The 18996-nt window shown below is 42.7% G+C and overlaps 1 long non-coding RNA gene across 1 annotated transcript in view; it reads left to right on the top strand.

Moving 5' to 3' along the window:
• LOC149456915 (uncharacterized) overlaps nt 1–18996 on the top strand; it is a 162883-nt gene that overhangs the window by 107304 nt on the left and 36583 nt on the right. The gene's annotated exons all lie outside the window — the stretch shown is intronic.

Raw genomic sequence — 18996 nt, 5'->3', positions numbered from 1 at the left:
GGTGGTGGGGGGGGTTTGTAAATGTACTGGAGCATTTTTTATCGTAACCAATTAAGCCTTGGAAGGGTTTACCCGCTTCATGACCAGTGCATTATTTGATATTCAGCACAGTGCTACTTTAAATGGCAATTGTGCGGTCATGCAACACTGTACCCAAATAACATTTTTGTATTTCAATGGTTTTTATTAACTTTTTTAAACAATTTAACAAAGAAAGACTAGAGCAAAAGGCACGCCCAGGCAGGGGCTATCTATGGCACATACCAAGTAAAATTATTATTTTTTCACACAAATAGAGCTTCTTTTGGTGGTATTTGATCACCACTGGCATTTAGAAGCCAATTGGCAACCATGCACAGCTGCACCAGATTCTGAGTGCACCAGTTTTATTAAATCTCTCCCATAGGGTTTTATTAAGTTATGTTCAGGGACTTTGGCAAAAAAAAAAAAACAGCCAAAAGCTCCTAAATATGAGTTTAGGAGCAGCAGTGTGCATGAGACCTAAAAAGGGTGCTTGTCAGCAGTGTGCGCACGTGCATGGGAGCGTGCTTATAAGTGCAGGAATTAGCCAAATAGCATGTCCTAGCCTGACAGCTGGTGCCACATTGCTGACAGGTATTTTGAAGTCCTGAAAAAAGACTGGACCAAAAAATACTGAAGCTAAGCAGCTTGTAGCAGCCAATCAGATCCCATTTTTCAAAGACAAGGAAAGTGGATATTGCAGCTAAGTCTCCAGTTTTTAATATTGAAGAGAAGAAAGGAGGGTTTGGAGCAGCAGTTTTTGTGGACTAGTAGGAGATTGAAAGTCGTTGTACAAGTTTCGATACGGTAAAGGTGTTTAATACAGCCATTTAGAAGTGAACAGTGAGTGGTGTGACACTTCATCAGCACTGGGAGATTCTATTCCCTAATGTTTTGTGGGGTAATGCACTATAATGAATTTTCTTTTTGAGGTACACATAGATTTAACTTCCCTAGCGGTCTGATTATGTCAGTATTTCTGTGCTCAAAGCGATACATTGTTTTTAATGGAAATATGTTGTGTTTTTATTGTAGCCCTGTAATTTTTAGGAATAACTCACTGAAATCTGTCCGAACAAGAGTCTAGTAAACATCCCGGGTATGATAAAATTTGAAATACGAAATCATAAATTATAATATAATCAATAATCATAAATAATAATAATAAATGTAATTCAATAATGTAATCAAACCAAAAACACTGAAATTTGAAATAGAGCGCCAAGTTCGCACATCACTGAGCTCAGTCGCAAAATCGTTTTCAGTGTCTGATGACGAATTTCCCCCACGAATCATTATCACTCAATTCTGCAAGTGGTTCTGATTTACTATCGCTGTTCTCTAGCCGGTCTAAAATCACTTTTGACCTAAAGGGACGCTTTTTGGACGCCATGGACGTTTCTCAGTTTCCAGGAAGAAAGAACAGTAAATATGCAGGCAGAGCACAGGACAAAGCACTCGGGACAAAATGTATGTGAAATGGTTTGATACAGTAATTACCAGATTTTAGTGTATTGAGTGAATGTCAAATTTTTACATTTTTGAATTTCCCGCCGGTTCCGCCCCCCGTATGTCCCGACACTCACAAGGAACGGAACCCGAAAAACGGATGCCGGCATCGGCCGGAGGAGATGGCCGGGGATGCTGCAGGGGGGACATCGCGGGACCGCAGGACAAGGTAAGTGCTGGAGGGATCCCAGAGCAATGCTGCAGAGTATTCCCGAGTGTAGCTCGGGGTTACCGCTTGTGGTACTGAAACTTTACCCCGAGCTACACTCGGGAATACCGCCAGGGAGGTTAAAGAATGTCTCTATGAAAGTGGATTACTTTTAGGAGCATAAATACATATTGATTTGGGGATATCACAGACGCAGAGAGACTGTTATCTTGACTTTGGACTTTCAAGGGGAGAAAGTGGAACTTTTTGCGTCTAGGGTGACAAAGTATTATTTATGACTGTTATTTAGGTTGGGTTAAACCGCATTTTTGTGAAATCTCCAGTTTTGTGTTGGTTTTCTTGAGTTGTTCAAAATCAGCCCCCATGGGATGGGTAAACACTTCTGGCTAATTTAATACAAAGGCTTGGACTAATAATTATCCAACCAATGAACGATGTCATGTATGTTTTGATGTGACACACATTCGAAAATTGGGACATTATTTTATCCAAAAATTTGTAGCGCCCAGGTTTTTTTTTTTTTTTAGAAATGACATGCATGTTCAGCTTTCCATGATGCTGCAAACACATTAATTTACAGCAGCAACTAGCCCAAAATGTTTATATTAGCCAAATTAACCTAATATGATGGCGATTCTCATGCAGATTTCTCAATGATTAATAGAAATAATACATGGCCAGAGACATTGATCAATTTCATGCCATGTGCTGCAGAGTGGGAATAGGTGATAGCGGATGGTTCATTGTGGATGTTCAGTGGCACAAAGGGAATTCATCACCCCCCCCTCTCCCTCCCTTTACAATTAACTCTCCATCAACTCCAGCACTTGATGTTATGTCAAGGATGCAGACAGGGAAGAGTGGGTGGGTCCAGTGAGATGTCAGGTGGTGAGAACCCTGGAGGGGGCGCACATCTTGTTCTGGCTACGTGTACGGTATTGAACATGTTTATGGAAGGCTCTGCAGATCTTTTGAGTTGATTGATGCCAGCAGATGGGTGAAGTCTAAGGCTCTATGGTATCTCTGCACTATCCAATGCATCCATGCATGCAAAGACATGGAGGATTTAACCTGTTGCTACCAACACATACCATGGTTGGTCAACTGTTCCTATAGTTTGTGTATTTTGGATTTTCAGCCAATGCAAGATTATACTTTCCGCAAGTACTGCATATTTAGCTTTTAGTAAAATAGAGGTGTGAATGTAGACTACAAATCGGCAGATGTCTCCAACGCATGTATCTAATGGTTAAAGCCATGCTGCTTTCCAGTCATGTCTCTATGTTGCCCTCTAGAGAGCAAAAGAGGTGATGTCTGACTAAGTCCTCATGCACACTGGACGTTTTTTACAGCGGCTGTTTTTGGCTTTTGACATTTTTTTCTACAGCCAGTAAACCCCCCAGCATGTTATCCTATGTGTCCATACACACATAGACTGGAATCAACGTTTTCTGACTGAGACGTTTTTAGGCTGGGAAAAAACCCCAGGACTAGTGGGTTTCTAGAGGAGTTTTTTTAGCTGTAAATCGCTCTAACGCTGAAAACACACGGTAAAACGCCACAAACCGGCGTTTTTGGACTTTTTTTTACCACAATGCTAAAAAAGCAGAAAAACGTGGGAAAACGCTGCTAAACGCTAACACGTTGACACATGAGGACTCACACCCCAACAATGTATCAACGTATCAGGCTATCCCCCTTCAGTCTATTATGAATGCTGCTGCTAGACTCATACACCTTACCAACCAATCAGCGACTGCTGCCCCTCTCTGCCAATCCCTCCCCTGGCTTCCACTAACCCAACGTATGAAATTCAAAATACTAACCACAGCTTACAAAGCCATTCACAACACTGGCCCTAGCTACATCACCGACCTCATCCACAGATACCGCCCAAATCGCCCACTCCGCTCCTCCCATGATATCCTCCTCTCTAGCTCCCTCATCACCTCTTCCCATGCTCGCCTCCAGGACTTCTCCAGAGCCTCTCCTATCCTCTGGAACTCCCTACCACAGTATATCCGGTCAGCCCCCACCCTGTCTGCCTTTAGGCGATCTTTGAAAACTCACTTCTTCAGGGAAGCCTACCCCACCTCCACCTAAGAACTGTACTTGATTCACCTCCACCAGATCATCCCCCACAACTATCACCTTTTGTATCATCTCCCCCTTCCTTTAGATTGTAAGCTCCATGAGCCGGACCCTCCTATTCCTTCTGTACTGAAATGTATTGTAATTGTACTGTCTCCCTTATATTGTATAGCGCTGTGCAAACTGTTGGCGCTATATAAATCCTGTATAATAATAATAATGTATCATCTATTGGTGTAACATAAAAAAATATAAAATAATGCAATATATAAGGAAGTGAGTTTAGCGGTCAAAATCACAAAAAGGTATGCAGTTGATTTGTTTTTTAGTCCTCATGCACACTGGATTTTTCACAGTGGCTGTTTTTGGTTTTTGACATTTTTTTCTACAGCCAGTAAACCCCCCAGCATGTTATCCTGCACACATAGACTATAATCAACATTTTTTGGCTGGAGAAAAAACCCAGGACTAGTGGGTTTCTAGAGGAGTTTTTTAGCTGTAAAAACGGTCTAATGCTGAAAAACGCAGTAAAACGTCACAAACCAGCAGTTTTGGACTTTTTTTGACCAAAAACAACAATTTTTTGGTAAAAAAAAAAGCTAATAATCTCTAAAAAACACAAACTGGGAAAAACACGGGAAAAGGCAGCTAATCGTGGCAAAGCGCAGCTAAACGCTAATGCAAAAACACTAAAGAAAGCTGAAAAACTCATATTTTTTAACGTGACTTTACACAGCTAACGTTACCAGTGTTATCAAAATGCCCCGTGTGCATGAGGACTTAATATCAGTATTATTCCAACATTTTCATAGTAGCCAGGGCTGTCCAGCCAGCTGACTTTTCCTGGGCCACATTGGAAGAAGAGAAATTGTCATGGGCCACACATAAAATACACTAACAATAAGGATAGCTGATGAGCAAAATAAGTCGGCAGATCACCAGTTAATAATCAATGATATAGATAATATACCTATCAGGGGTGCACTGACCATTTGAGCACACGGGCACTGCCCGAGGGCCCAGGGTCAGTAGGGGGCCCCATGAAATGCCCCTGGTACCTTTAATAGGCTTTTTTGGGTGTGCTTTGAGTTTGGGCAAGGATACAGGGGCCCCATGATCCCCTATTGCCCGGGGGCCCCATGAGTTGTCAGTCCGCCCCTGGTACCTATCTGAGTAAAAAAATGTTTTGGTAATATTGTTTATTAACCCCTTTGCGCCAGCGCCTCCCGACCCTTTAAGAGTTTCAGAAGTCTGGAGGGGGGCGGGGTTTTAGGGTCATGTGACCGTCGTGATTCGCTGTCACGGTGGTCACATGATCTGAAAAGATCCCGATCACAAGAGGAGATTGGGACCTTACCGTGAGTCACAGATATATGTGCTGGGAGTGCTCAGGGCAGGGGCGGACTGATCATTTGGAAATTTGGGCACTGCCCGAGGGCCCGGGGTCAGTAGGGGGCCCCATGAGATGCCCCTGGTACCTTTTTCATAGGCTTTTTTGAGTTTGGGCAAGAACACAGGGGCCCCATGATTCCCTATTGCCCGGGGGCCCCATGAGTTGTCAGTCCGCCCCTGGCGCAGAGCGTGCGCTCTCAGCACATATGTATCTTCTAATAGCACACAAATATGCGTCCGCTCGGCATCAAGGCCCAGACGCCGAGAGGCCGCATATTTGCGTGCGCTCGGCGTCTAGGGTTTAAAAAAGTGAAAACATAAAACTAGTGTTATACTTGACACTGTTTTTGATAAACTAATGCATCAATATTTGGTTCGATGGATGTAACAGTAATTCTCAATGAATTCTCAATGTGCTCATCAGATATTTTGGTTCTAATTTTGCCAGGGGCGGACTGACCATTTGGAAACTCGGGCACTGCTCGAGGGCCCGGGGTCAGTAGGGGGCCCCATGAGATGCCCCTGTTACCTTTTTCCTAGGCTTTTTTGAGTTTGGGCAAGGACACAGGGGCCCCGTGATCCCCTATTGCCCGGGGGCCCCATATGTTGTCAGTCCGCCCCTGAATTTTGCCCTTCGTGTTCTTCGTCCTTGAAAATAGTTGCTCACAAATATATACATGAAACTGACATGAATAAGGCATGATTGTGAAGAGTGGAAGATTTTTCTTTGGGAAGATAAAACTTATAGAAGTCAAATAAAGAGACACTGTCAAATTTTCCTACAGCTGCACGTGTTCACAGTGTGTAAATGCATTTTTAAAAAAAAAAAATTTAAAAATCAACATTTTTGTTGATTCAACATCAACCCCTTTCCTGCCAACCGTACCCATATATGTGGCTTCACGGAAGTGGGTCTTTATCTGTGGGGCCGTGTACATGCATATCTCTGTTTGTGCTTGGAGCACACGAAAGCCCTGGGATCGGGACCCGGGACTCTCAGAGCCAGTTCACCTGATCACTGTGATAGCTTCTGATTGGCTATCATAGTGATCAGTCACTGTGAGCCCGTCCCTTGTCCCATGTTTATTTCTTCTTCTGAATGTAAGGAACGATACATCGTAACTTTCTCTTCCTGCAGGAGAGGAAGATATAAACAAACAAATGTGTAACAATTTTAATTAAATTAAACATTAAAAAGAAAGAATGAAAAATAAAAAAATAAAGAAAAAAAAATAATCAGGTCAGGGTTTGCCAGGGCTAGTGTTGGGGTAAAGCTAAGGGTCAAACGTCAGGATAAAACAACCACAGTCAGTATATTTTGAGTAGAATTTAACATTTTTTTTTTTTTAAATTAGTACCAGTGTCAGTGTGCTTCAGGGTAGGATAAAAAAATGCAAAATGAGCACCATTGTTTCTGGGCTGTACTACGGGTACAAACAGCAACAAACATACACATATGTGGTATTGATGCGATCATCAGGAGCAGGAAAATTTGGTGATAAAAAATAATAATAGTGAAAAAATATAAATCTAAATCAAAAAAAATATTTTTATTTTACAATTTTGGGCCAGTTTTCCTTTGATAATAAAAAAAAAATTAGGAGATATCTGTTACCAATTACCACCAAGAGAAAGCCCAATTTGTTCTGAAAAAACAAGGTGTAATCCACCAGGATACACAAAGTAGTTGTGATGATATTTACGGTTTTACTAACACATTTCATTAACATTTGTTTTACCCTCAGTTAATAAGGGGTTAAGTAAGTGTACAATTTTTTATTGGGCCGCATGTTACCTGTGGGATGCGGGTTGGACAACCTTGGTTTACAGTAAAGGCTACACTCACCGGTCACCTCATTAGGTGCACCTTGCTAGTGCCAAGAAAATCTACCCAACACCATTACACCACCAGCATGAACCACTGATACAAGGCAGGATGGATCCAATCTTTCATGTTGTTTATGCCAAATTCTGGCCCTATCATCTGAATGTCGCAGCAACCAGTCTGCCTATTCTTCTCTGACCTCTGACATCAACAAGGCATTTTCATCCATACAACTGCCGCTCACTGGATATTTTCTCTTTTTTGGACCACTCTCTGTAAACCCTAGAGATGGTTGTGTGTGAAAATCCCAGTAGATTAGCAGTTTTTGAAATACTTAGACCAGCCCATCTGGCACCAACAACCATGCCACGTTCAAAGTCACTTAAATTCCCTTTCTTCACCAGTCTGATGCTCAGTTTGAACTTCAGCAAGTCATCTTCATCACATCTAGATGCCTTAACCTCCCTGGCGGTATGATTATTTCAGATTTTTGGTGCTGAAAGCGGTACCATTTTTTTGCATGGAAATATGTATTTTTTTTATTGTAGGCCTGTAATTTTTAGGAATAATTCTCTGAAATCTGTCCGAACAAGAGTCTAGTAAACATCCCGGGTATGATAACATTTGAAACACAAAATCATAAATTATAATTTCATAAATAATCATAAAAATAATAATATAATAATAAATTTAATTCAATAATATAATCAAACCAAAAACACTGAAATTTGAAATATAGCGCCAAGTTCGCACATAACTGAGCAAAGTTGCAAAATCATTTTCAGTGTCTGATGACGAATTTACCCCACGAATCCTACATCCACAGTTGATCCAGAGGAAGGCAAAAAACCCAGCAAAGCATGAACCAATTTGCTCTTGCAGGGGAAAAAATTCCTTCCTGATCCCCCGAGAGGCAATTAAATATTCCCTGGACAACTTTTCCTATAAATGTTAGTATCCAGTTATATTCTGTGTATCTAAGAAAGAATCCAGGACTTTTTTTTAAAGCAATCCACTGAGCTGGCCAGAACCAACTCTTGAGGGAGTCTATTCCACATTTTCACAGATCTCACTGTGAAATTAGGAACTACACGACTGTCTGCCGCTGTGGGAGATGGTACTTGTAGTTCATTCATTTGCAGATCTCTGTGAATGAATGACTCAGCTGTGCAAATTTCGGCAAGCAACAGTATCTGCAGGAGAGAAGAACCCCCGCATTCTGTCAAGAGGGATGGTTTGGGAGTGGGGGGCTTCTCATTTGCACCCTAAATACAGGTGTACATGGTTCAAAAGGTGGAGTTAACCTTTAAGTCCACCCTAGCCCCAGTATAAGATCATGTAAATGTCAGTCCGAAAGCCTTGTCGTCTTTCTACCTTCTCTACAGCCCACCACATTCTACAGTACATAGTTTAGTCCAGGGGCAGACTGACAACTCATTGGGCCCCCGGGCAATAGGGGATTATGGGACCCCTGTGTCCTTGCCCAAACTCAAAAAAGCCTATGAAAAAGGTACCAGGGGCATCTCATGGGGCCCCCTACTGACCCCAGGCCCTCGGGCAGTGCCCGAGTTTCCAAATGGTCAGTCTGCCCCTGGTTTAGTCATACTACTGTCTATTTAGAATCCCTTGCCAAGATGCTTTGCAAACAACTCATCATCGACTGAACACATCATACCAGCAATGCCGTGGGATTGATTTACTAAAGGCAAATAGGCAGTTCACTTTGCAAAGGTAATTTTCACTTTGTAAGGAAATTTTCTCTTAGCATCGTGAATGCGGTGAAAATTCACTTTGCAAAGAATACCCAATCACATATAAGGAAAATGTAAACAAAAAATATTTTTGCTTGCACATGATTGGATGATGGAAGTTAGCAGCGCTTCCCCTCATTCACTAAGATACGGGAAAATTCCTTTGCAAAGTGAACACCCTATTTGCTGTTAATAAAGCAGCTGAGTGTATTTCCACCACATACCTTCTACCCAGGGGCGGACTGACAACTCATGGGGCCCCCGGGCAATAGGGGATCATGGGGCCCCTGTGTCCTCGCCCACACTCAAACCACACCCAAAAAAGCCTATGAAAGGTACTAGGGACATCTCATGGGGCCCCCTACTGACCCGGGCCCTCGGGCAGTGCCCGAGTACCTGAATGGTCAGTCCGCCCCTGCTTCTACCAGGACTTGCCACCAACATTCACAAGAAGAATCTGCTTAAACTAGAAGAACATGGAGTACTCTGCCTTTATGTAACATATGTGCTGTTTTTGAAGCAAATAATTAAATTAGCAAAAAAACAAAAACACATATGTTACCACCCCGTGAATGCTCAGCATAAAATGCATGCTGTACAGAAACTAGGACACACAAAATAAGGTGCAAGACCAAATAAAATGAAAGCACGGTCTTTCTATACATATAGTATGCCATATAGATATAGATGACAAGCGTGGACAGTGTAATAATACTGCATGTCTATCCTTATAAATACCAACACTATGAGGCCAGGGGGCTGCACAGAGATAGGGTTAAACCTGTTGTGTAACCAGCTGCAGATCTAAAGAATACTCCTCTAGAAATGATGTACAGTTAATAGTAGGGGTGCGCCAGATCATGCAGAAGTGGGTGGGAGAAGATGCTCTATTCTAGGTAGGGAGTATAGGGTTCTATTGTGGGAACTTTCACACCCTTCCAACACTCAGGGAGCTGTAAGATGGATGAGAATACCAAAAGTAAGATATTGTAATCATTGTTTACAGAGATATATAGGAAGAAAGAAAGAAAGAAAGAAAGAAAGAAAGAAAGAAAGAAAGAGAACAATAGATAGATAGAAGAAAGAAAGAAAGAAAGAAAGAAAGAACAATAGATAGATGAAAGAAAGAAAGAAAGAAAGAAAGTAAGAAAGAAAGAGAACAATAGATAGATGAAAGAAAGAAAGAACAATAGATAGATAGATATATAGATGAAAGAAAGAAAGAAAGAGAAAGAAAGAGAAAGAAAGAGAAAGAAAGAAAGAAAGAAAGAAAGAAAGAAAGAAAGAAAGAAAGAAAGAAAGAAAGAAAGAAAGAAAGAAAGAAAGAAAACTAGATAGAAGAAAGAAAGAAAGAACAATAGATAGATAGATATATAGATAGAAGAAAGAAAGAAAGAAAGAAAGAAAGAAAGAAAGAAAGAAAGAAAGAAAGAGAACAATAGATAGATAGGTTAAAGAAAGAAAGAAAGAAAGAAAGAAGGAAAGAACAATAGGTAGATAGATATATAGATAGATAGATAGATAGATAGATAGATAGATAGATAGAAGAAAGAAAGAACAATAGATACATAGATAGACAGACAGAAAGATAGATGGATAGATAGATAGATAGATAGATAGATAGATAGTAGATAGATAGATAGATAGACAGATATGCAATTAAGTTGCAGAAAGCTCTATTTGTGTGAAAAAATGATATCAATTTCACTTTGGTACAGTGTTGCATGAACGAGCAATTGCCAGTTAAATGAGCACAGTGCTGAATAGTCAAAAATGCCCTGATCATGAAGGGGGTAAAATCTTCTGGAGGTCAAGTGTTTACAAAAGCTTTTTTTCTCCGTTCCTTTGTCTCTTCAGCCCCTTTCAGATGGGGCGGACCAGTCAGCAGATCTGCTTGCTCAGTGGACACGGACACTGCCTGCTGTTTTCTATGGGGCAGTTGGATGGAAATGGACCACCTGTCCGATTCCACCTGAGTGTCATCCGATCTGATCTGCCAGATGGATGTGGAACAGATCCCTATTCGTCTCTTTTTGCCGTATAGGATCGGATGCCGGCGGGTGCCAGTAAACACATGTTGGCTGACACCCGCCAGTCCACAGAGAGCTATGCATGGTCAGGTAGGGTCCGCTTCAAAAACTGACAGGTGGACCCGATCGGACTGTCAGTGTGAAAGGGGCCTTCTATATAACAGCCAAATATAACATTCCAATATTTGGTGAATGTCACGTCAACTGCTTTATCAATATGCCCCTTAGTACTTTTTTATATATCACATTGGTGAAAAAAAAACCCCCATTGTAGCAGTAATTTGCAACTACTGTGTCCCTCTCATTAAACCACGTGCTCTCCGGAAGCTTTTATCCACTCATGACCAGGCCATTTTATGCTATTTAGCACTGCACTACTTTAACTGGTAATTGCACGGTCATGCAAAGCTGTACCTAAATGAAATTTATATCATTTTTTTCAACACAAATGATGTTTTCTTTTGGTGGTTTTTGATCACAGCTGAGTTTTTTCATTTTTGTATTATATAAATGAAAAATGATCAACTATTTTGAAACAAAAGAAACAATATTTTTAAACAATATTTTGTACTTTCTGCTGTAAAGCAAATCCAATAAAATAAATAAATAAAATTTCTTCATAAATTTAGGCCAAAATGTATTCTGTTACATGTCTTTGGTAAAACCAATCCCAATAAGTGTATATTGTTTGGCTTGTTTGAAAGTTATAGTGTCTACAATCAATGGTATATGGAACATTTTTTTTAATATACTACTAACAGTGGCGATCAATGACTTATAGGGGGACTATGATAGTGCAGTGGGCAATCTGAGACTAACTGACACTGAGTGGGAACTGACTAAATGACACTAACATCTCCAGTGACACTAATACAGTGATCACACTATACATTGTAATAGTACTAATGACACTGGCTGGGAAGGGTTAATCAAGGGGATAAGTGTTTGCCTAACATGTGTTAATGTGAATATTATGTGCTGCTTTTGATTAAAAATCTCTTTCGTTCTTACTCCCTGCTTTGCAGGGAGAAGAAACAAACAGATTGTTCACTCTGTACAGAGTTGAGCTCCAATGACATAGACCAGGGGTCTCCAAACTCTCTAAACAAAGGGCCAGTTTATTGTCCTTCAGACTTTAGAAGGGCCGGACTGGCCATTGGGAGTAGAAATGGTCCTGATGTCAGTAAGAGGAATGGGGCTTCATCAGTGGTGTCATTGGGAGGAATTCTGTCCCACCGTTGGTGTCATTGGGCCCCAGTGTTGGTGTCATTGGGAGGAATTGTGCCCCTTCATTGGTGTCAGTGGAAGAATTAATGCCCTATTGTTGGTATCAGTGGGTGAAATAGTGCCCCAAGGGCTGGATTAAAGCAAGCAAAGGGCCACATCTGGCCCTCGGGCCGCAGTTTGGAGACCACTGACATAGACCATCGTATTCTAAAGCTATGCATTCAGTTGTACACATAGTCATAACGACCATCCAAAAATGCCCAGTATTGTGGATGTCCGGATCAACACAATGAGTGGGTATACTGCAAACACTAATGCAGGCCATAGATGGGGAGAAAAACGGCCGATTTTTCGTCCGAAAATAAAACCGGCCGATTATCTTATCGTTAGTGGACGATTTTGTCGGCCGTTTTTCGTGTATTTTGGACTTTCAGATTATCGGTGATGTTGGAAAATTTTCGAAAAACGCCCGACTTTATCCTCATTGATGGTCAAAAACGAACGATCGTTTTCCGAAAAAGGATCACAAAGGCCACAAAATGACATCATTTCCCGTTATAGGTTACTCATTAATCGGCCGATTTTCGTAATAATTGGTGGTCAGGTAAGTTTTTTAGACCGACCGATAGTTCGTTAATCGGCCGAAAATCTGCCGTTTTTCTCCCCATCTATGGCCTGCATTAGGACAACCGGGACAGTCTCCAAAACCAACCTGGCCAAAATTTGGCATCTTTATCAATAGCCAAAAACATGACTCTTCTCTTCTAATGCAAACAAGGCATCAGCACTCCGATAGAACATCAGCCATCAATTTGTAGAGGGGATTTCTAAGAATTCTCATCCTGCTGCTCCTGTAATTGGCTCCCGGCATTTCCCAGATGTCAGCACACAGCTTGAGGTCAGACATCCCCAGCAATGCCCCGCACTAAGAGTTTAATCCTTCGTGAGATAATTGAGAAGGTTCTGCATATCTAAAGCGATTTCATTCAGGGACTGATTGTGTGACGATAGTAGACAGACCCTCTTATTTAGCACTCATTTTTAGGTATTGAACCGGCACGGTCTGTCACAATGCCTACAGACCAGAAGCATGTAAGGATCTGTAATAAAATCTTTGAATTGGATAAAGACAGCCATTACTTATGTTTCACAACAAAATTGGGTTTAAAGTGTCACTAAACCCAGGACCCTGCATTCACTGTATCTGTTCTCCCCGGACCCTGCATTCCTTGTATCTGGTCTCCCCGAACCCTGCGTTCACTATATCTGGTCTCCCCGGACCCTGCGTTCACTATATCTGGTCTCCCCGGACCCTGCATTCACTGTATCTGCTCTCCCCAGACCCTGCATTCACTATATCCGGTCTCCCAGGACCCTGCATCCACTATATTTGGTCTCCCCGGACCCTGCATTCACTGTATCCGGTCTCCCCGGACCCTGCATTCACTATATCTGGTCTCCCTGGACCCTGCATTCACTATATCCGGTCTCCCCAGACCCTGCATCCACTATATCTGGTCTCCCCAGACCCTGCATTCACTATATCTGATCTCCCCGGACCCTGCATTCACTATATCTGGTCTCCCCGCACCCTGCATTCACTATATCTGATCTCCCCGGACCCTGCATCCACTATATCGGGTCTCCCTGGACCCTGCATTCACTATATCTGGTCTCCCCGGACCCTGCATTCACTATATCTGGTCTTCCAGGACCCTGCATCCACTATATCTGGTCTCCCAGGACCCTGCAGCCAGTATATCTGGTCTCCCTGGGCCCTGAATTCACTATATCTGGTCTCCCTGGGCCCTGAATTCACTATATCTGGTCTCCCTGGACCCTGCATTCACTATATCTGATCTCCCGTAGTACACAGAGCATGGAAATGCAATTATTTTAGTAGATATAAACTAATAAATACCTTTTCTCATCAGCTGCACACAACAGTCTTGTGATCTCTATCAATGTTCAGCAGAGCACTGGTTTAAGCTTGGAGGAGTTTCCATTCTCCCCTCATTGTCCTATGAGGCTGCAGGACCCCTGACCCTCTGTCTGGACAGTGCTGATTGTCCCTGTGCTGATCACATTCACCCTCCCAAGAGAAAAAAAAAAACTCTCTAGCAATACACACCAAACTGAGCATGTGCAGAGAGTTACCACATGATGTGGCTTCTCAGGAGATAAGAGGGGGACTCTAGAAGAAAAGGAGGATCAGAGAAGACAGGACCAAACAGTGTTTTTCACTATATCTGGTCTCCCGCAGTACACAGGACATGGAAATGGAATTATTTTAGTAAATATAAACTGCTATATACCTTTTCTCATCAGCAGTATATAGCAGTCTTGTGACTTCTAGCAGTGTCCAACAGAGCACTGGTTAAAGGTTGTAGGAGTTTCCATTCTCCCCTCATTGTCCTGTGAGGCTGCAGGACCCCTGACTCTCTGTCTGGACAGTGCTGATTGGCCCTGTGCTGATCACATTCACCCTTCCAAAAAAAAAGGAAAACTCTCTAGCAAAACACACCAAACTGACCAATATGTATAGTGACTCCTAGAGCTCTGTACTATGGCAGATGGATTGGGGACAGTAGGAGAAGAGGAGGATCAGAGAAGACAGGATCAAACAGCATTTTTAGACAATGCAGAGAATTAACCGCTTAGGTTCCCCAGTGAATATAACAAGCATGCTTTACTGCATATACAGACTGATTGTACTGTTGTGAAACCCAACACTTTAAACTTTTAAGCCCAAATGAAATTTTAGATTAAGGCTCCATTCACGATTGTGTGACTTGTCATGAGGCATGATAAGTCTCAGCCCATTGTTTTTAATGGCACCCATTTGGATCTATGCGACCTAAAGTTGCAGCAACTATAAAAAGGTTCCTGCACTACTCTGATGTGACTTTGATACCACTTAGTGCCAGAGAGTGTAAAGTCGGATCAAAGTTGCTCTCAAAGTCACATCAGAGTCACACTATTTCCAGTGCAACTTTAGAATCACACAAGTGTGAATGGAGCCTAAATCAGCTAAATACATTGGTTGGAAAAAGCAACTATCTCAAAAAGCATCCAGGATGCTCCTGCTGGCGACTTCTTTTGCAGCCTTTTCGGCAGCAAGGGAGTCACAATTCTTTCCTCCCACCGGCAAAAGAGCGACACATACAAGCAGGTTAGTGGTCTTCGGCGGCACAGTGGCTAAATGGTTAGCACTTCTGTCTCGCAGTACTAGAGTTGTTGGTTCAAATACCAACCATGGCACCACCTGCCTGGAGTTTGCATGTTCTCCCTGTGCCTGTGTGGGTTTCCTCCAGGTCTTCCAGTTTCCTCCCACACTCCAAAGACATGCTGGTAGGGCAGGGGTGTCAAACTGGTGGCCCCCCAGCTGTTGCCAAACTACAAGTCCCATCATGCCTCTGCCTTTGGAAGTCATGCTTGTAACTGTCAATCTTGCAATGCCTCATGGGATTTGTAGTTTGGCAACAGCTGGAGGGCCACCAGTTTGATACCCGTGTGGTAGGGTAATTGGCTCCTGTCTAAATTGGCCCTAGTATGTGTATGTATGAGTTAGGGACCTTAGATTTTAGATTGAATGTTAAGGACTGATGTGAATGTACAATATATATGTAAATTGACGGCGCTATATAAGTACCAGGGCGGACTGACCATTTGGAAACTCGGGCACTGCCCGAGGGCCCAGGGTCAGTAGGGGGCCCCATGAGATGCCCCTGGTACCTTTCATAGGCTTTTTTGGGTGTGCTTTGAGTTTGGGCAAGGACAGGGGCCCCATGATCCCCTATTGCCCGCGGGCCCCATGAGTTGTCAGTCCGCCCCTGATAAGTAACTGAAATAAATAAAACAATTTTAGCATCCCTGCCACTGGCAAGTTCTGCTAGTTTGACATAAGCCTTAAGCCGGTCATAGTTGGCTGGAATCTTGTCCTGTTCAGCAGGGACTGGCTGAGACTCGATCCATTTATGGGCAGGCTGGTTGTACTGAAACTGATCCATCAATCAACTTCAGTACAACCAGCCTGTCAGATTTTTTGCATGTGATCACTGTCGGCAGTTATAGCCACCAGCAGTAATCAATGGGTTCTGCTAGCAGGGAAGGCTCTCTCAAGATGGTACTGCGGGAGGGATTTCTCTTAGCACTGACTGTGTTGATAGGGAAATCGAGCGATTTTCTTTTCTGCAGCAGGGAAGAAAATTGAATCATCTATGGCTTGCCTTACAGTTCATTTTCTATGTGTGAAAGCAGTGGACTCTCTGCAGAAGTCCACTATGCCCCTTGCTGTGTTAGACCAGCCTTTCTCAACCAGGGCGCCCAGGCACCCTGGGGTGCCTTGAGGTTTGTTCAGTGGGTGCCTTGGCAAAATGTCTAAAAATTGTCCAAAACTTGTATACAAGCCAGTGGGAGGAGCAAGCCTGCCTTTTAGTTACACAAAGCCACAGGTTTTCACTGTGTACCATTCAGGGGCGGACTGACAATTCATGGGGCCCCCGGGCAATAGGGGATCATGGGGCCCCTGTGTCCTTGCCCAAACTCAAAAAAGCCTATGAAAAAGGTACCAGGGGCATCTCATGGGGCCCCCTACTAACCCCGGGCCCTCGGGCAGTGCCCGAGTTTCCAAATGGCCAGTCCGCCCCTGCCTCCAGCGGAGTGCTGTCACGGTTTCCTCGGTCTTCCTTCGTGAGCAGTGACCGTTTGACTGGCCGAGCCGTGATGATGTCACTTCCACGCATGTGCGCAGAAGTTTTGGCCGACGCACGGCTCTCTCAATGGACGGTGCACCGACCATTGAGAATGCAGTGCACATTAACCGGTGATATCACCAGTGCCGCTGCAGTAAATATCTCCTAAACGGTGCACATTTAGGAGATATTCACAGTACCTACAGATATGTCATATTAAAGGCTTACCCTCTCTCTCCTCATTGGCTGACTTGCTGTGATTGACAGCAGTGGGAGCCAATGGCTCCTGCTTGCTGTCTCAGCCAATGAGGAGGCAGAGACCTGGGATAGCTGAGGCTGTCATTCACATCGCTGGATTTTGATGGGCCTCAGGTACGTATTGAGGGGGCTGGGGACACTGCTGCACACAGAAGGTTTTTTTACCTTCATGCATAGAATGTATGAAAGTAAAAAACCTTGAGCCTTTACTACCACCTTAAGTGACTTTGAATGTTGCATGGTTGTTGGTGCCATACGGGCTGGTCTGAGTATTTAAAAAACTGCTGATATCCTGGGATTTTCACATACAACCACCTCTAGGGTTTACAGAGAAATGGTCAGAAATTAGAGAAAATATCCAGTGAGTGGCAGTTGTGTGGATGAAAATACCTTGTTGATGTCAGAGATCAGAGGAGAATGGGCAGATTGGTTCGAGATGATAGAAAGGCAACAGTAACTCTAATACCCACTCATTACAACCAAGGTATGCAGAATACCATCTCTGAACACACAACATGTTGAACCTTGAAGCAGATGGGCTACAGCAGCAGAAGACCACACCGGGTGCCAGAGTACCCATCTTCTGATGGCTCCTTCCAGCAGCATAATGTTACAAAGCTCAAATCATCTCAAACTGGTTTCTTGAACATGATAAGAGATCACTGTCCTCCAATGGCCTCCACTGTCACCAGATCTCCATCCAATAGAGCACCTTTGGGATGTGGTGGAATGGGAGATTCACATCATGGATGTGAAGCTGAAAAAAATGCAGCAACTGCGTGATGCTATCATGTCAATATTGTTATTATTATTATACAGTATTTATATAGCACCAACAGTTCGCTCAGCGCTGTACATTACAATGGGAGACAATACAGGCGACAGTACAGTAACAATACAATGCGATACACGAGGGGTTCGAGGGCCCTGCTCCTCGGAGCTTACAATCTAGGAGGGACAAAATCTCTGAGGAATGTTTCCAACACCTTGTTGGATCTATGCCATGAAGAATTAAGGCAGTTCTGAAGGCAAGAGGGGGTCCAACCCGGTACTAGCAAGGTGTACCTAATAAAGTGACCAGTGAGTGTATATCTATTGGGAAACATATACTACTCACATAGGCTCTGGGAGAGAATGGACAGTAGATAGATCTGTCTCTAACCATGATCCCATGCTGGTGAAAGTCTCGGTCTCCTGGCTTCACATTTCTGGTAATAATGACCTTCACACAAAGCCAGGCTAAACGCTATGTGCTTGTCTGCTCACCAACTGCTCCCATCTCCCACACTGCCTCTACTGGCCTTGTTTTGCTTAATTAAACTCAATGTCAGCTTCTATTTGCTGCATGACTGATCATCTCTGCCTTTATTGAAATTAACAATTTATTTAGGTATGTCACCGTGTGCTTTTTTTTGGTGAGTGGTAGCTTCACTGAGGATATTTTACATATATGTAAGAGTGTCCACCATACATGCATAGTGATTACATGTATAGCCAGCTGGAAAGATGCAAGAAATGTTTAGGGATACTGTACATAAAAATATCACGCATATATGCTGCAAATATTGATGAAGAGATGGATACTGTAAATATGTTCCAAAGACAAACTCCAAAGATAAATGCACAGACATACTGCATGCATACATACATGTATATTACTTAGAGATGGAGTCTGCTTCTCTTCTAAGGATTTAAGTGAATTAATAATTTATAGATATTTGGGATCAAAGCCTGGTGCGGACCTTGCTTTTTATGCAAATGTGCATTATTTATGCTACTAGGGTGCATGGAATCAACTTGAGCTGTTTGTTGTACTAATTACTGGCAATGGACTACTTTCACCTTGTCTTTAGCCCAAAGTAATTCCTGTAGCACCTTATTATTTCTTGAAGTGAGATGACTCTAAACACCTTGCAAATCTAATTCTGGATTAGTTCATTTACAGCTCGTGGATGCTGCAATTCCTTGCATGAGCAATTCAATGGAAATTTATATTTTTTAAATTTGTAAAAAAATCCAAACTTAAAAG

The sequence above is a fragment of the Staurois parvus genome, unplaced genomic scaffold (assembly GCF_062004578.1).
Source record: "Staurois parvus isolate SC_StPar_1 unplaced genomic scaffold, SC_StPar_1.0 ptg000342l, whole genome shotgun sequence".
Taxonomy (NCBI): domain Eukaryota; kingdom Metazoa; phylum Chordata; class Amphibia; order Anura; family Ranidae; genus Staurois; species Staurois parvus.
This window is presented reverse-complemented; position numbering and strand designations above follow the sequence as displayed.